Source organism: Egretta garzetta, unplaced genomic scaffold (assembly GCF_000687185.1).
Source record: "Egretta garzetta isolate BGI_Z169 unplaced genomic scaffold, ASM68718v1 scaffold8, whole genome shotgun sequence".
NCBI lineage: Eukaryota > Metazoa > Chordata > Aves > Pelecaniformes > Ardeidae > Egretta > Egretta garzetta.
The window spans coordinates 1843559-1849558 of record NW_009260407.1 but is presented as its reverse complement, the minus strand read 5'-3'; the positions used below and the strand labels follow the sequence as shown (position 1 = coordinate 1849558).

Below are 6000 nucleotides of genomic sequence, written 5' to 3'. Positions count from 1 at the left end.
TCCTGCTCTTTCCTCCCTCGTGCTTAAGAAGGGGAACGTGCACCAACAGAACAGCATGATTTGTTTGGGACTGCGGCTGCAGTTCCTTCCCCACCTGGGGGTTATGCCTGATGTGTCTATCACATGAGTTTTATCAGTAAACTAATATTGCTTTGCTTTTGGCTCCCATTTTAGATTCTTCTCTGGCACCTCATACAGTGGTGTCTGAGAGTAGGGTTAGCTCACTTGGCAGCTGGTGGACGAGACGTGAGGACTGGTTTAGGTTTGGGTTGTTGGTGGTTGATGGTTGGTTTGGTTCTTTTTTCCACTTTCCCACTTGCAGCCTACAATGATTATGTCATTTTTTTTGTCTTTGACCAAAGAATCAGATGACACAAATGTCCTTGTTAGATGCCTCTCTGGGATGCCTAAGAACAGCAACCAAACGATGCAAGCCTTATCCTGGGGTTCAAGGAACCCAAGTTAAGTACCCTGCTCTGCCACAGGCGGCTTCTGTGACCTTGGGAAAATCATTTAGCTTTTCTGTGTGTTGGTTTTGCTCCCCCTGCATGAGAAGTGTTAGGGAAGAGTTAATTTCCAAAGTGTTGCAAACAAATAATGATTTTGAGGAGCAGGTACCAAACTGAGAGGGGCTGTGTAAATACTGTAGGTGGCTTGGAAGACATTTACTTCTTCAAGGGATGTGTGCAGTGTACCTTTTAAAGTTGTTTTTGACTGAGTGTTGCAGGAGGCTTTTGGGATACTGTGTAGAAACCCAGGGGCAGGTGACTTTCTGCAGTTGTGAACCGCATGAAGGAGCTCTTTTCCCCTAGTTGAACTGAAAACAGACTGTGGGGCCATTTCTCCTTTTCCAAAGATGAATAAACACAAACAACCTTCTCTGTTGGAGACAGAGAATGTAAACTTTTGAAAGGGTCTGGCTTGATCCTGGGAAAACAGCTTTGATCAGAGCTTTGGGAGGAATCTGACACCATGTCCATCTAAGAGCAACAGAAAAAACTACCAGATTTTGGGGCCAGGTTAATCTGGTGCATCTCCATTGACGTCAGTGAGAAGGTGAAATAGTCGGTTCTATCTCCTCACTTCAGCTGCTCATGGAGAAGCATTTTTTCTGGATCTCAAGGCCAGACAGTGTAGGGGGATCATGTCATAGTAATGATGAAGATAACTTTTGGCTCTGGTATTGCTTGGAAGGAAATGTTTTGTTAGATTTGCTGATATGCAAGGCTGAGGTGAGGCAGCTGTTGGACTTGAGGCTGGTACTTGCAGAGGGCATAAGGACAGCAGCAGAAGGGCTTCTGCTCCAGATATGCCATCTCCTTGGCAGCATCAAGTACCATAAGCTGCTGTGTTCCTGAGGCTTCTGTACAGCCCTCTGAGAGCCAGGCTCCTGGGCCTCCCAGAGGGGAGGTGGGTTCACATCTCCCTTAGAAACTCAGCCCTTGAGCATCTCCATCTTGGCAGGAAGATTTGACTCTTGCACACCTATCATGTGTCTTCCCATTGGGCTGAAAGCCTCACCCACTGCTACTAGTGGAGCTTCTCTGTAGGCTTCCCAGACTATGGCTTGTGCAGCTGATTTCATAGACTACTTACAGTGTTGATCCACTGCTGCTTGAAACCCTGACAAAACACTGGGGTTCTTCAGCCAGTGAGTTTTGTTTTGTGGACACAGGTGGATTTAAAATTGAAAAAGTTGTTGATCACCCTTCTTTTTTGTTTGTTTTGTTTTGCTGTTTGGCTGTTTCCAATAGGAGTAATTTCTGAGGAAGAACTTGTATAAAAGAGAAGGCGGTAATATAGTTCACTGGTTCCAGAAGGGTGGTTGATCTTGGCGTGGGGAATGGAAGAAGGCATTTCCTGCAGGGGAATTTGGTGGCCAAGTGACTGGGTGTCAACAGAGCCAGAAGGTGGGAAAGGTCTGTAAAATGAAGAAGAATGAGGCTGTACTTGGTGTGATGATGCATAAGCAGCAGAGGTGGCTGAACCTGGGCAGAGTGAAGTAAGACACAAAATGATTGGCCTGGTCTGTGGAGGGATGTTCTTGCTGTTTTGCTAAATGTGATTCAGGTGACTGTGCCTTAGTTCACACAAGCAGCTGGAGTATTTCTTTTCTGATTATTCTCTTGCTAAAGCAGAGTGGGGTGAGCGAATTGGAGGAGAAGCACTGGCTCTGTGTTGATATTAAGGACGTGTATTTGAAGAGATGATTTTTATTCCACCCCACCCCCTTACCTGGCGGCACGGATGGCCAGCAGCACCTCCTGAGCCACTGGTATCTCTGTTGTGATGGAGATGGAGCTCTTGGAGCCCTGGGCTTCACTGGAGCCAGGAGCTCATCCCAGATACAGACAGAAGGGTGACTGGGTACAAGGAGATGACAGGGTCATCGGGTCTAAGTGCCACCTGTGTGTCGCACAGGACAAAGGCTCTCTATTGCTGTTTTCCCAGTAGAAAATGGTTACCTCACTAAGAAGTCAAACCAAAATGCAGCTATGCTGCAAATGCATTTGTTGGGCTATTTATCAATATTAAATGTGTAAACCTGAAAGGTCAGCTGTGCTTAATGTCATGTGGCAGCTTTGTGATTTTAATTACAGTAAAAAACCCAATGACAAATGAATTCACTGCTCTTTGGAGCTTGTTCTCCCTGACACAGTTTGTTTTGTTGGCTTACCTGTGCTTGGGGAAAGTTTGGCTGCCTCTACCGTAGTAAGGAGGGATTTTCTTTATTTAAAGAGAATGGGGTAAAGTAATACATTATTTGCAATCTGTTCTTCACTGGGGGAATTCAGTGTAGCTTAATGTTTCAGCAGCACCTTGTTACAGTGTTGGATAACAAGGTTGCAGGCAGAATCACAGTAACTGGCTCAAAAAGGTTGTTGCACCTGACCTTAAATTAGAGTGACTGGCAATTGCTGCTTCCCTGTTTCTTCCTGTTCTGTGTGCGGTTTCAGCTGTCTGGGGTGAAGAGGGATAAACTTCAGTTTCTCCTCTTCCAGCTTTTTATTGTTTAAAATCATGATGGAGACTGCTCTGCTGGTTTTTGTTGTTGTTTGGTTGGCTCCTTTCTGTTAAGCTTCTAAAACTCTTTCTTGATCTTTTCCCAAGCTGCTTTTAAAATGTAGCCGGCAGGATCCTCCTCCTTATGTAACATTCCTTCAGTTTTAGGGGTAGTTATCAGTTTGGATATTTAAAATTTGTTAAGGAGCTGACTGCTATAGAAACCTGCCTTATTTAAATGAGAACCCTGCGGACGTAGTGCTTGAGCTACTTTTAAATTGCAGCTGAGGTTTTGAGCAGTGCCGGTAGGTGTGCTTGGGCTTGTGTTTTGCTCTCTGAACATGTCCGTACCCGCGTGGCTGTGGTTTCAGCTCCGTAGGTGGGGGCAAGGTCCTGCCTGCCCTGTCCGCCTGACAGCGGGGATGTGAGCTCCTCTGGTTTGCAGTCCATGCTCAACACGGTGTCCTTATTTCACTGGGTGGCACAGGCTGTGACTGACTGTCAACAGCAGCAAAGCAGCATCAAGCTGAATGCACCAGTTCCTTGCTGTTGTAAATGCAGAGTGTTACAAGTAATCCTGAAACGTTCCCCGAGTGCTGCGGTCGCTTACAGCTGCGGTGTTCATATTCTACCCATCAAAAAGCTGGCGATGACGTGCAAGGATGGAGCCTTCATTTTGGTCTGGTGATACTCTCCAGGTTCTCAGCTGATAAGACCATCTTGGTTAAAGGGGTCCAGTTACATTTGTTTCTGTACCTATTTAAAAGACTTTTTTTTTTCTGAATGTAGCATCAATAGAGGTTCCTGTACTTTTTTCCACTTCACTGGCAGCACTGTCCTTGCTTAACTCCAAATAAATCTTAGTAATGTGTGCAGTCCAAAGACAAGGGGAGAAAATTAATCTCTAGATCAGAAGCTACAGAAAATGAAATGAATTACGAACAGGAGACAGGTTTTTGTCCGAGCAAAGGGAAACTGGTACAGAAAATAAGAGTTAGTGAATGGTGGTAGTGGGGTGCTGGGGTTTTTTTTCCCTAAATTTAGGTGAAAGGAAAACTTAAAACTTTTCCAAATGTCCCCGATAAGACTAAGCAAAGCATAGGCAGATAAGAGAAGTAACATCCCCATAAGATTCATTCAGCATTGCTGAGATTCTTTCCCTTGCGTTCAGCTTCAGTGGGAAAGTGTTGGGGGTGGGGAGAGGTCGGTTTTTTCCTTGCCACTGATATGTTTAAAAGTCACAGCATAAATTTCCTGACTTGGTGAAAAGCCTGTGACCCCTCTCTGCTGTCTTGTTCATCAGAAGGCAGATAGGTAATAGTCTCCTGTGTGAGAGGACTAGGGAGAACCTGCTGTTTTAATTTTGTCCACAGCAGTGGGCCAAACTTTGTTCTTTCAGTGCTGGCCTGGATAATTGGCTCGATATAATGTAGGAATTCCAGCCATTGCATATCTCTGGCTTTATAACTGCTAATATCATAGCCGAGGAGTGCAGAGTCTCCTGCAGGAACATACAGTAAATAAGAACAATAAGCATGTACCGAAGAACATACAGGCAGCGGTTTTAAAGGGCCTCAGCTCAGGCCTGGTGGGTTAATTTGTATCCAAGTTGCCCGGACAAATGGATTTTGCTGGTTTAGGCTCCAGGGGGGGTGGTGTGGGCGTTTGATCTGGGAGATTTTCTGGACTAAATACTACGTTCGTCTCTCTGATTCCTGGGACTTTAGGAATCCTCACTTTTCAGCGGGGAAGGATTTGCTTTGGGAGTTTCCTCTGCTTTAGGAGTTTGGCTATAGTGTGTCTTGCCTTTAGGGTATCCCAAACCCGGCTGTGCAGGGTACCTTGCACAGACATACGGTAAAGTTTTGTTTTTCCTCTGGCCACCCGCAGCTCTCAGCCACAGCTAGCTAAGACTCATTTACCTTGTTTTTTGCAGACGTCTGTGGTTTATTCGTCATCTTCAATGACGCTCTAACACCTGTTAAGCACTCCTCCTCCCTTTTTTTGGAGAAGCATTTAATTATGACAGGGTTTCCCTTGGAGCACATCCTCCATTCAGTTCCCTAATTGTAGAATTCTCTGTGGGATTCTCCAGATGGGGGATAGAGGATAATCTTCTCAGAGCTCCGGAAGAAATGTGATGCCAAATTACAGAAAATAGATCCTTTTTATTAAGCTCTTGGGCTCCTTTTACTCTTATTTTAAGGTGACCTTCTGTTAAAGAGAAATGTTGGATAAATGGCTATCCTTTTTAAATAATCCTCAACAACCTTACCTGGGTTGCTAATAACATTGTTAGATTAAAAATGCTGAAAGGATTTAAGCTCTTTTTGCCACTCGTGCTGTCATCATGGAGACAAGGAGAATGAACTTGCCTGTTTCCCTTTTGTTTCTAGTTGGTCTCATTCTCAAGCTGCGAGTCGTAAATTAGGGAGTGCTGGCAGCATGCTTGGTGTGGCAGGCAGGTATAAAGACGAAGCCCCCTCTTTTGTCAAGTGGTCACACTGCCACATTATGGGTCACTGGCTTCACTGCAAGCTAGTGCTGTGGCAGTGCCGTTTCAGTCCCCGAGGGGTTTCCAGGCATCCTAAAAGTGCTACTCAGTGCCACTGATGTTTGCAAACATGGCAGTACGGGCCATCCTGTTTCGTGCCCAAATGCTGGCTGTATCTGGAGTTCTACTAAGTTTGCTAAATCTAGCATGTGGCTGCTGAAGGGCTCCAGGGTTTGTCCTTACAGAACCAATTCTGCTGGAAGGTTCCCATGTATTTGATGTGCGTAAATTAATACTCCATGAGCTCCTCTGTTAGCAGATGATACCAATATTTTTACAAGGTGGATGGAGAAACTAAAGCACAAAGAAACATAACTGCAGTCCTGTACTGAGTTGGTGGCAGAACCAGTACTCTGGAAATGGCTGACTCTGGTCCCCTGTTCTAATCACTGCCTCTCTTTGGGATTTTGTGTGTGTTTAAGTCTCTAGGGAGTATTTTCTGC

The 6000-nt window shown here is 45.2% G+C and overlaps 1 protein-coding gene across 1 annotated transcript in view; it reads left to right on the top strand.

The window, feature by feature from the left end:
- Positions 1-6000, top strand: part of MXI1 (MAX interactor 1, dimerization protein) — a 47283-nt gene that overhangs the window by 11031 nt on the left and 30252 nt on the right. The gene's annotated exons all lie outside the window — the stretch shown is intronic.